The 12,563-nt window shown below is 37.1% G+C and overlaps 1 pseudogene; it reads left to right on the forward strand.

Annotated features, from left to right (window-relative positions):
* Positions 1–1,902: 1,902 nt before the first annotated feature.
* LOC103127470 (putative olfactory receptor 2B8) lies at positions 1,903–2,842 on the forward strand (annotated as a pseudogene).
* The last annotated feature ends 9,721 nt before the right edge of the window (positions 2,843–12,563 follow it).

Raw genomic sequence — 12,563 nt, forward strand, 5'->3', positions numbered from 1 at the left:
GCTTTTCATTTGATGAAAACATTATCATTTAGTGCCAGTTCTCTTGATTAGTATTGTAAAATCACGAGATGGCATTTCTCACATTCTTTTACAGTGTTAAATTTTGCAAGAAAAACATCTAAGTTTTCTTTTACAATGTATTTTTAATTTATTCATATTTCTACATATATGTTTTTTCAAATATTACTTTTATATACAAAATAATTTCTGTTTAATTTGTATAACAATTTCTTCTGACATAATGTCATTCTTTGATCCTTTATTGAGAATGAATATTCCTAGTATTTTCAGTTAATCCTATTTATAATATTTGTCAATTTTAGTAAATGCAGTGATTTGATGCTTACACAAACATAGATGATTATTCCTTGGCAAATCACATGATTATTTGCATGTGGTAAGAATGAAATGAAATAAAATTTCTCATTTATGCTTAGCCAGTATATATTATTTCACTTGAGAGATTGCCTTGTGTGGCAGTGCTAAACAGTTTTCAGAGGGATGAAGGTTGTAAGGAAGGGGAAATAAACAGGTGAGTAAGTCAGCAGAATGTAGTGTTGAAATCCAAAAGAATAAGACATTTTACAGCTCCATCTTTTTAAAAAAATATTTATTTTATTTATTTATTCCCTTTTGTTGCCCTTGCTGTTTTACTGTTGTGGCTATCATTGCTTTCATTGTTGTAGGATAGGACAGAGAGAAATGGAGAGAGAAGGGGGAAGACAGAGAGGGGGAGAAAAAGATAGACATCAGCAGATCTGCTTCACTACTTGTGAAGTGACTTCCCTGCAGGTGGGGAGCCGGGACTCGAACCGGGATCTTTATGCTGGTCCTTGTGTTTTGCCACCTGCGCTTAACCCACTGCGCTACAGCCCGACTTCCAGCTCAATTTTTTAAAAGATGGACAGCATATTTCTTAAAAATGTATGTACCCAGATGCTATGAAGCTGGAAATCACTGATATACTTTAATTTCATGAGTGTTTTCTCTTTTTTCACCTCCCTTCCTGATCCTTGGTGTCTGGAAGGTCTGTCTTTAAGCTTTGGGTACTTTCACTACTCCAGATTTATATGAGAAAATACTATTAATTAAACCATGTTTTAATTTTTTTTCAAGTGTGGGAACTATACTCTTCTATACTGTAGTTTTGGAATTGATTATAAAGCTAGATTAGTTTAGCTAATCCTTTTTCATATGTAATGTATTACATTTTTATTATGTATAACTTTATATGTGAAACATTATTTTTGATTATTTCTCTTGCAACTAAGTTATGTGACAAGTAGGCCATTTGTCAGTGACAGGTCTGATAATTCACATTTTTAATCAATTTTAAGTTACTTCTTTTTTATTTTTATTTTTTTTGCATGGTGATATATGTTGTCCTGTTTCATTGTTTTGCATGTTGTAACCCAATTTTCCCAACAGCACTTATTAATGATTCTTTGTTCTCCATTTAATGTTCTGAGCCTCTTGTCATAAAATAACTGTCCCTATGTATGAGGGCTGAATTCTGAGCTTTCAGTCTATTGCACTCTTTTCTGTGGCTATTGTGATCCAGTTATCACAGAGTTTTGATAACTATAGACCTCTAGTATAGTTAGGAGACAAAGTATGTGAAGCTTCCACTCTTGTCCTTGTTTTTTCCCTGAGGATTTCTGGCTTTTTTTTTTACTGGTTCCAGATAAGGTTCTGTCACATTGGATAGAAATGTTATTGCTTTTTGTGATGACATAAAACTAAATTGTTGCATAAACTATGTCAATTATAAGTAATTAAATATTTGCATATGTACTGTAGGCATATAACTTTTACCGAGATGAATTGTTCTCACCCATTTTTTAAAGATAGATTAAAAAAATTGTCAAATAATTTGTTTTGACAGGAAACAGGTACTAACAAATGATGGAACAGAAAAATGCCAGCTCTTTCACTGGATTCATCCTACTGGGTTTCTCTGACAAGCCTCAACTGGAGTTAGTCCTCTTTGTAGTTCTTCTGATTTTCTATAGCTTCACTTTACTGGGAAACATGACTATCATTGCATTGTACCACTTAGACCCAAACCTTCACACCCCAATGTACTTTTTCCTCTCCAACCTAAGCTTCCTGGACCTATGTTACACTACCGGTATTGTTCCTCAATTCCTGGTTAATCTCAGTGGAGCTGACAAATCTATCTCCTTTGGTGGCTGTGTGGCTCAGTTGTATAGCTCTCTTGGGTTGGGATGTACTGAATGTATTGTTAGGAGTCATGGCATTTGACCGCTATGCAGCTGTTTGCAGGCCCCTGCAGTACACTGTGATCATGCACCCTCATCTCTGTGCCCTCCTGGCTTCTGCTTCATGAATCTTTGGTTTCTCCAACTCCTTACTGCAGACTGTGCTGATCTTCCTTATACCACTCTGTGGGAGAAATGAACTAGACCACTTCCTTTGTGAGATCCCTGCATTAATTAAGCTTGCCTGTGTTGATACCACAAGGATTGAGGCTGAAATATTCTTTGTCAGTGCCATTGATCTTCTCATTCCCGTTGCATTAATCACTTTATCTTATAGTCGTATTGTTAGTGCCATCTTAAGAATAAAATCATCAGCTGGAAGGAGAAAAGCCTTTGGCACCTGTGGATCCCACCTCATAGTGGTCTCTCTGTTCTATGGCACAGCCATCTATGCTTATCTCCAGCCCAGCAACAACTACTCTCAGGATCAAGGCAAGTTTACCTCTCTCTTCTACACTGTCTTTATACCCATGATCAATCCCCTCATATACACATTGAGGAACAAGGATGTAAAAGGAGCAATGAAGAAGGTGTTTTGGAAGGACTATGGCTCCAGATGAACATGTGAGGAAGACAATTTAATGCAACAATTTTACATGTCAACATAGACAAAATGTGTGTTTCCTACATGTGTCATCCAGAATTTCTCCTGACAACTGTCAAGAAAATTTCCTTATGTTTTCTTAAATGAAAATTTATATATAAATTGTCAGATTTATTCAGCTTCCTTGGACTTTGGTTCTCTATTATTAGGACATCTATATTATGTTTATTATTTTAAAATCTTTAACAGTTTTTTTATTTGTGTTCACACTTGGCATTATTATTTTAGTTCTATTCACAAGAAAACAAGTTAATACAAAAAGGTTTAACTAAAACCAGACTATCAGCTAGAAACACTGTTAGGATAATTATTTTTTAAATCATTTTACTGGGGAGGATGTTTTAAAGTATAGTTGTTAACATATGTGTGAAATTTCTCATCACACTATGTTAGGTGTCTGAAAAACACTCTGATGCCACCATAGATATTTTTCTATCCTCAGTGCACCAAAGCCTCAAAGCTCCCCCCAACCTCTCCTTGCTCTCTGGAATATCAATTTTTTAAAAAAATTTATTCTTGGCCTTATTACAAAGTCTTAGTTTACTATCAGATCTCTTTCATAAAAGTATATGTGGATTCTATGGAATAAATACAGCATAAACTCAAAGAAAACATGCTAAAATCAATCTTGACAATGCTTTGGAAATGAGTCCCCCATTACATCATCAATGTGACAGTCATATAATGTAGCATTCATTTCATAGAAAGGTGTGCACAGGAATCACTCAGTGGAGGTTATATCCAGAAATGGAGAAAACTTTTTTCTACCAAGAGTTTTTTTTTATTTTTTAAATATTTATTTATTCATTTTCCCTTTGTTTTTGCCCTTATTGTTTTATTGTTGTAGTTATTGTTGTTGTTATTGATGTCTTCGTTGTAGGATAGGACAGAGAGAAATGGAGAGAGGAGGGGGAAATAGGGAAGAGAAAGATAGACACCTGCAGACCTGCTTCACCGCTTGTGAAACGACTCCCCTGCAGGTGGGGAACCGGGGGCTTGAACCGGGATCCTCTCTCTGGTCATTGTGCTTTGAGCCACCTGCGCTTAACCACTGTGCTACCGCCCAACTCCCCCAAGAGTTTTTTTTTTTAAAATATTTATAACATCATTTGGAGGGCATACAAAAACATCAATTTAAAAATTAGCACTTGTTGTTACGAAGAAAGCACAAATTGCCTTAACAGGGCCAGACCAAATATTTGCATAGGTTGTTTACAGTCTTTGAGCCTATTCTATTGTATTCAGTGACACTAGTTACCCTTTCATCACAACACAGGAAATGCTTAGGTAGTTTGTACATTGCCAGAGAAGTGTATGATATGAGATGTGGGAGATGATTATTTTAAGTTTTAACTCCCTTTTTTTTGTTTTCTTTTCATTTTGTAGAATTTTATTTATTTTTACTACAGAGAGAGAGAGAGAGATACCAGAGCGTTTCTCAACTCTGAAATACAGTGGTACCTGGAATTAATACTGGGATCTCTGAAGCCACAGGCTTGCAAGTCCAGTGCACTGCCACTATGATATCTCCTATGCCTACATTCTTTCTTGTGTTGACATCTGCTCAAATTCTTATGTTTAAATATGTAATCCAAATCCTATATCCATCTACATATTAAATTAGCAGTAATGTAGTAAAGGTCTCAAAGGGTAAATATATAGTTAGAATACCTTTTTTCAGACTATTTTTAAAATTATTTCATTCATACATCAACTGTTCAGGGACCATGTATGAAATGTCTCCTCTGTCATGGCCCATAACTTAAAATCAGTAGCATATATGAAAAATTATGGGTGATAGGCATTCATATCCAAGAAGACCCAAGTTCTATGGAAACTTAATCTACCTCAGGGCATATGAGTGTGATATGGAGTAGCAGCAGACACATGATTGTCCCTTAAAACAACTAGAAAACTCAATGAAAGAACATTCCAAATCTCATCAGATCACACCAGAGACTTGTGAAGAAACATACTTAGCCACAGCAGGGTGTAGACATATATGATTGGTGGACAGAAAAGTAGAGAGGGAAAAATTTCATTATGGAAGAAGTCATGCATTCCAGCATGTTGTTAAAGTTTCGGAAGGCTCTTGCCGGGCGGGTCTAGCTTCACAGGCGGGTAACAGAGACGCGGAGACAACGGCTGGGCAGGGAAGCTGTATTTCTTTATTCAGGAACAACGATTCATAAACTAAGACAAACTAATCACCAAACAGAACTCTGCTGTCTCTTTGCGGCGGCACAAACACTCTCTCTCTTACTTTCGAACTCAAGAACTCTCTCTTACTCTGGAACTCTGGAACTCTCGTACTGGGGAACCCTCTGCAACTCTGGCACTCTCGGACTCAGGAACCCTCTCCCGGGGTTCCTTGGGGCGGGGCCAAGCAGGCCAGCGAAATTAACTGGACTGATCCAATTCTCTTGGCGGGGGAGGGCTAGAACAAACCAATGTAAAGCATACGACACCAGCAGCTGATATTATCTTGTCAACTATGCAGTGGAATACAGTGTCAGCGAAGCATGGAATCCCTGGGCTCTTAACCCATGACCTCAGGGGCATCAAGACACTGAACTGCTTGCAAGGTCTCAGCAGTGCAGCTGAGAAATGACCTAGCTCAAAAGGAAAGTTATGTGATCTGTTCCTGCCCCAAAGGAGATTTATGGGAGGTTAAACAGGCCCACATGGCTGCTGGTTGATGGCTGTAATAGTAAATCTTGCTTCTTTGAACATACAAACAAAAACAGCTCTCACACATCTAGTCCTCAGAGGTCTGAGTGTATGATGAAACACCACACAGAGGCCTTCTCTGTCACAGGCATTAATTCATCCTAGTGATACACTACTGAACTTCTTTCTCATCCAATCACAATATATAAACAAAGGGAAATCTAGAACTGTAGCCTGAGTGCTACTTGCTGACTCAATAACAGAAACCATGATAAATACACAAGCTGAGTCAAAATATCCCAAATTCAGCTTCTACTATGGAAGAGAAAAAAAAAGCCATAGAAATATGTAGAACTAGAAGCCTTATCAGAGAATGATTTTAGAAAATTCATTGAAAGAGGAGTTCAAGAATCTAACCTTAATATACAAAAACATAATGGAGAACAGAAAGATAATTTTACTAAGTTAGAAAACACAAAGGAAAAACTCTAAACAATTCTTTTAAAAGTTAAAATGATGTCAAAGAACAAATTTAAACAGAGTTCACTAAAAAGACTGGGCTGAGTGGTGGTGGTGGGGGGTTAGAATACAGGTCCAAAAAGGATGACAGAGGACCTAGTGGGGGTTGTATTATTATATGGAAAACTGGGAAATGTTATGCATATATGAACTATTGTATTAACTGTCAAATGTAAAACATTAATTCCCCAAGAAAGAAATAAAAAAAAGAAAATATGAAAGAAAAATGCCAGAGTTATGGGGAGTGATAGTTGCTTATAGTGCCCCTTAATTTGGTGCATATTAGTATTAGATTCTTTTGATTGATTAATTCCCTCATTACTACATTATGTTCATCCCTGTCTCTCATTGCCTTATCTATATTCAAATCTATTGTGTCAGATAAGTATGGTTGCTTTTTTTGTGACCCATTAGCTTTTATAATTCTTTTCCAATCTTTTACATTAAGCCTATATATATTTTTTAATATTTATTTTATTTATTTATTCCTTTTTGCTGCCCTTGTTTTTTTATTGTTGTAGTTATTATTGTTGTTGTCGTTGTTGGATAGGACAGAGAGAAATGGAGAGAGGCGGGGAAGACAGAGAGGGGGAGAGAAAGATAGACACCTGCAGACCTGCTTCACCACCTGTGAAGCGACTCCCCTGCAGGTGGGGAGCCAGGGTTCGAACCGGGATCCTTATGTGGGTCCTTGTGCTTTGCACCACCTGCGCTTAACCCGCTGCGCTACAGCCCGACTCCCAAGCCTATATTTTTCCTGGGCAAGACTGCCTAACCTTTATGTTGACAGAACTTCTTTGTTTGTACTGGGACATTACTGCTGGGTATGTCATTTTTCTTTACTGTCTCCTCTCTAGGATACTGAATTCTTTACTTCTCTAGTTGTTGAAGTAGTCTTCTGAATTCTATAGGTTTTTTTTTATCCAGGTATGTTGAAGATTTTGCTATAGATTTAATGGGGTCTCTGGAACGGACTGACAGGCTTGTATGCTAGACCACTATCTTGCCAGAACTCACCGGTTTGAATAATGTCTAATAAGTATTTATTTTAAATGTGGATAGGTGGAAGAGTGCTTTAGCTAACTGGTGATATTATAAATATTGTAATATCAGAGTCAACTATAATATTATTTCAGTTTGTTTCTTTTTTTTCTTTAAATTTTTTTATTGGGGGATTAATGGTTTATAGTCAAGAACTAAATACAGTAGTTGGTACATGTGAAACATTTCTCAGTTTTCCACATAAGGAATTAACCACCCCCCAGGTCTTTCTCCACCATCATATTACAGGATCTGAAAATGCCCTCCCTCTCCAACCCCAGAGTCCTTTACTTTGGTGTAAAACACCAAATTCAGTCCAAGTTCTGCTTTGTACTTGCCCTTCTGTTCTTATTTTTCAACTTCTATGAGTGGGATCATCCCATATTCATCCTTCTCTTTTTGGCTTATTTCAACATTATTCCTTCAAGCTCCATCCAAGATGAGGTGAAGAAAGTGAATTCATTGTTTTTTAATACCTAAGTAGTATTCCATTGTGTATATATGCAACAACTTACTCAGCCACTTATCTGTTGTTGGACACCTACATTGCTTCCATGTTTTGGCTATTACAAATTGTGTTGCTACAAACATGTATACACAAATATTTTGGGGTGGACATGTTTGGTTCTTTAGGCTATCCCCAGATGAGAAATTTTAGAGTCATAGGTAGGTCCACTGCTAGCCTTCTGAGAGTTCTCTAAACTGCAATTACAGAAGCCAGACCATCTACCTTCTGCACCCCATAGTGATCCTGGGTCCATACTCCCAGAGGGATAAAGAATAGGAAAGCTATCAAGGGAGAGGATGGGATTCAGAGTTCTGGTGGTGGGAACTGTATAGAATTGTACCCCTCTTATCCTATGGTCTTGTCAGTGTTTCCATTTTATAAATAAAATTAAAAAAAAATAATTCTATAGGCTAGGAAGAGGTTTGCTAACAGCCAGACCTACATCAACAACAACAACAAAGTAAGGAAATCTCACAGAAAAAAGAACAATAAAAAGAACACATTTTATGTTTCTGGAAAAAGACTATCAAGAGAAGTAAATGTGTTAACATTCAGGTAATAGAACACCAAGAATGAAAGCAAAAATGTACAGTGGAAAAGAAAATTCCTAAAGACATAATGGAGATAAATTTTAGAATTGAAGTGTTTGGATTTGTTTTGCTATAATTTATATTTGTCACTGCATAGCACTCATGTGAATGGGTAAAAAAATTACCTGTTTTACTATTGATAAACATCTGATTTATGTTTTTTTAAGTCAAGTTCTAGAATATATTTATTCAGCAAATGGTATTACTCATAAATTTCACAGCTATTAACAGGGTGACTAGATCTCTAAATCTGTATAATTTCTTTGTCTGGATTTCATAACATTTGATCTAAGGATCTTAAATAACCAAAACAAGAAGTGAGTCTACTCAAACTTACTATAACAAATTAATCCTTACTGATATGTATAGATATGGTTTTAATATAAACCACATTTGTATAAAGCATTCTGTATTAAGTAAGATAACCCTAAAGTTGCTCTCAGCTTACTCGTCTTTTTAAGTAACTATAGGTTCATGATCTCTCCTTCCTTAGAGGATTTTTAAAAATTTCTTTATTGGGAGGTTGTTTTATAGTTGACAGTAAATAAAATAGTTTGTACATACATGACATTCCCCAGTTTTCCACATAACAATACAACCCCCACTAGGTCCTCGCCATCATGTTCTAGGAAATGAACCCTCCTCTCCACCCACCCCGGAGTCTTTTACTTTGGTGCAATACACCAACTTTTTTTTTTTTTTTTTTTTTTAAACCACCAGAGCACTGCTCAGCTCTAGTTCAAAGCAGTACAGGAGATTGAACCTGGAATTTTTGTAGCCTCAGGCATGAGAGTCTCTTTGCATAACTATTATGCTATCTACTCCTATCCCAATGTTTGGTTTATTTCTAGGTTTTGGATAACATAAACAGTCCTCTGACTATTCTTATACAGGTTTCTTGGGGCACTTTTCCAAGTAGTTAGAGGTAATTACCCTTAGAATGGGATTGTAGGTTAGATAACTATTAATGCCAAACTACTGTTCAAAATGATCTTTTACCGAATATTAATTGCAGCAGCAAGAGTAAACTGGGAAGAAAAGATTTATAACACATCTAACTCTTATCTTTTCCTGGACACCGGGAGTGGTATTGATATTTAAAAAAACTTCTTAGTGAATATCATGATGAGATTATCTACCAAGATATTTGAGGAAATTCTAAAGACTTTTTTTAAAAATAAGAAATGGTTTTGCCACATAAATTTGCAAAACAAACAAATGGAAGTAAACAAACTTCCTCTAACACTTCTGTGAGAAATGGGCAGGCAGAAGCATCAGGTTAAGTGCACATAGTACAAAGCAAAAGGATTCAGGTTTGAGCCCCCCCCACACACCACCACTGCAGGAGGGTCGCTTCACAAGCTGCAAAGTAGGTCTGCAGGTGTCTTTATTTTTATCTTCCCCCTCCTTTTAATTTCTCTCCATCCTACTAAATAAATAAATAAATAAATAAAAATAATTTTTATTTTTTTATTATTTTTATTTTTTTATTTTTAAATTTTTTATTTAAGAAAGGATTAATGAACAAAAACATAAGGTAGGAGTGGTACAACTCCACACAATTCCCACCACCCAATCTCCATAACCCACCCCCTCCCATGATAGCTTTCCCATTCTCTAGCCCTTTGGGAGCATGGACCCAGGGTCGTTGAGGGTTGCAGAAGGTAGAAGGTCTGGCTTCTGTAATTGCTTCCCCGCTGAACATGGGCGTTGACTGGTTGGTCCATACTCCCAGTCTGCCTCTCTCTTTCCCTAGTAAGGTGTGTCTCTGGGGAAGCTGTGCTCCAGGACACATTGGTGGGGTCTTCAATCCAGGGAAGCCTGGCCAGCATCCTGGTGGCATCTGGAACCTGGTGATTGAAAAGAGAGTCAACATATGAAGCCAAACAATTTGTTGAGCAATCATGGATCCCAAGCTTGGAATAGTGGAGAGGAAGTGTTAGGGAGGTACTCACTGCAAACTCTAGTGTACTTCTGCTTTCAGGTATATATTTTGCAGTAGTTTATGGATACGTGTGCACATAAGCTCTCTCTCACAGAAACTGGTGTATATCTAGGTTATGGGACTTTGTTAGAAAGTGAACTACCTGAGATGAAATTAGAGTGTACTATAAAAGGAAAGGTCTCACCCGAGTAATGAAGCTGAAGGGTTGTCGTTCCACACGTGAAGTCTCTGGACACAGTAAAAAATAATTTTAATATTTTTAAATTTATTTTTTATTTTATTTATTTTCCCTTTTGTTGCCCTTGTTTTTTAATTGTTGTTGTAATTATTATTGTTGTTATTGATGTCATTGTTGTTGGATAGGACAGAGAGAAATGGAGAGAGGAGGGGAAGATAGAGAGGGGGAGAGAAAGACACCTGCAGACCTGCTTCACTGCTTGTGAAGCGACTCCCCTGCAGGTGGAGAGCCGCAGGCTCCAACTGGGATTCTTAAGCTAGTCCTTGTGCTTCGCGCCATGTTCACTTAACCCACTGTGCTACCTACCGCCTGACTCCCAAAATAAAAAATTTAAAAGTGGCCGTAGGAGCCGTGGATTCTAGTGCAAGCACTGAACCCCAGCGATAACCCTGGAGGCAAAAAACAAAAACAAACAAACAAACAACCCCCAACTTTGTGAGAACTAAGGTGATGATTGTTGGGGGTGCGTGGTGGGGAGAACACAGAATTTTGGTGGTGGGTGTGGAGTGGACCTATACCTGATAATCTTATAAGCAAATATTAATTACAAATAAAAAATGGCTAAAAAAGATGTTTTCTCCAGGATAAACATTATAAATACAAGGAACATCTGTGGAGATGAAAAACAGTTAACTAATTAGGGATTGATTTAAGAGATTTATATACATCTATGTCAATAGCAACACTATAATAGCCCAAACTTGGAAGCAACCTGATGTCTGAATGAGTGGCTAAGAAATTTCTGATATATATATATGAATACTCCTCAGCTGTATGAAATGATAAAATTGTCCCCTCTGTCACATCATAAATGGAACTTGAGGAAATTGTGTTAAGTGAAATAAACCAGAAAAGCACCGATATCAGTTGATCTCACCTATACGTGGAACTTAAGTAACAAGGAAAGGAGAAACAAAGGAAAAACATAGACTAGCTGTTGCAGCAAAGTCAGTGGTTCTGTGGGGGCAGGAGAACTTGAGTTGGTGGTGGGAGAAGTAAAATTATACTCATATGATAGCTATGTTGTATATCATTCCCCTAATTAAACATTAAAGAAAGAAACTAATTGGATTTTCAGTCACTATGATTTGGTTATGAATAAAAAAAAGGAAACTGGCAAAAATATAATTAAAATTAGGTAACTATTCTTATTTATTTATGTAATTATATATCAAATAGTTTTTGCAATTGTGGAAAATATTGTGATTTTTTTTTTTTTTTAGCACTGCGACCATGTTATATTTACATTTTCAGCACCCTTAGGATGAATGTTTATTTATTTATCTTTTAAATTTATTTATTTATTCCCTTTTGTTGCCCTTGTTGGTTTATTGTTGTAATTATTATTGTTGTCATCGTTGTTGGATAGGACAGAGAGAAATGGAGAGAGGAGGGGAAGACAGAGAGGAGGAGAGAAAGGCACCTGCAGACCTACTTCACTGCTTGTGAAGTGACTCCCCTGCAGGTGGGGAGCCGGGGCCTCGAACCGGGATCCTTATGCCAGTCCTTGTGTTTTGCGCCATGAGCACTTAAGCCACTGTGCTACCGCCCAACTCCCGAATGTTTATTATCTTCATTTTAGAGAGATAGGAAGAGAGAGAAAGAGAAAGAGAGAAAGACCACAGCACTAGACCTTCTCCCTGTGCTGTGACAGTTCCTTGTGCTACCAAGGCTTGAACTTAGACTGTGTGCATGGCAAAGCACACCATGTGAGATATCTTCTGGCCCCCAAATATTGTAAAACATCTGAATCCTTCAAGTATGATAAATGAGAAGTCTATTTATGTATCATCTGTCAAATACATAAAATATGTGCACCCTCAAAAGAATTCTGGTCCATACCCCAGAGGGGAGAAATGTTAGGGGAAGATGACCAGAGGGCTCTGAAGTCCAATTTCATCAAGACCTGGAGAAAGAAGAGGAAAAAAGGAAGGACATTTGGAAGTGGCAATAGACATAGATGTGGCTTAGAAAGAAAAGGAAGGCAAGACAATAAAAAAAATGGACAAACACATTTAAATATGGATAGTTGTAGAAATAATAGTCAACCAATATCTGTGATCTTGGGAGAACTACTGCAGTTTCCAGTGGAGGGAATGGGGACACAGAACTCTGTTGGTGGGAATGTCGTAGAATTATACCTCTGTTAGCTCATAATGTTGTAAA

This window comes from Erinaceus europaeus, chromosome 4, assembly GCF_950295315.1.
Source record: "Erinaceus europaeus chromosome 4, mEriEur2.1, whole genome shotgun sequence".
NCBI classification, from domain to species: domain Eukaryota; kingdom Metazoa; phylum Chordata; class Mammalia; order Eulipotyphla; family Erinaceidae; genus Erinaceus; species Erinaceus europaeus.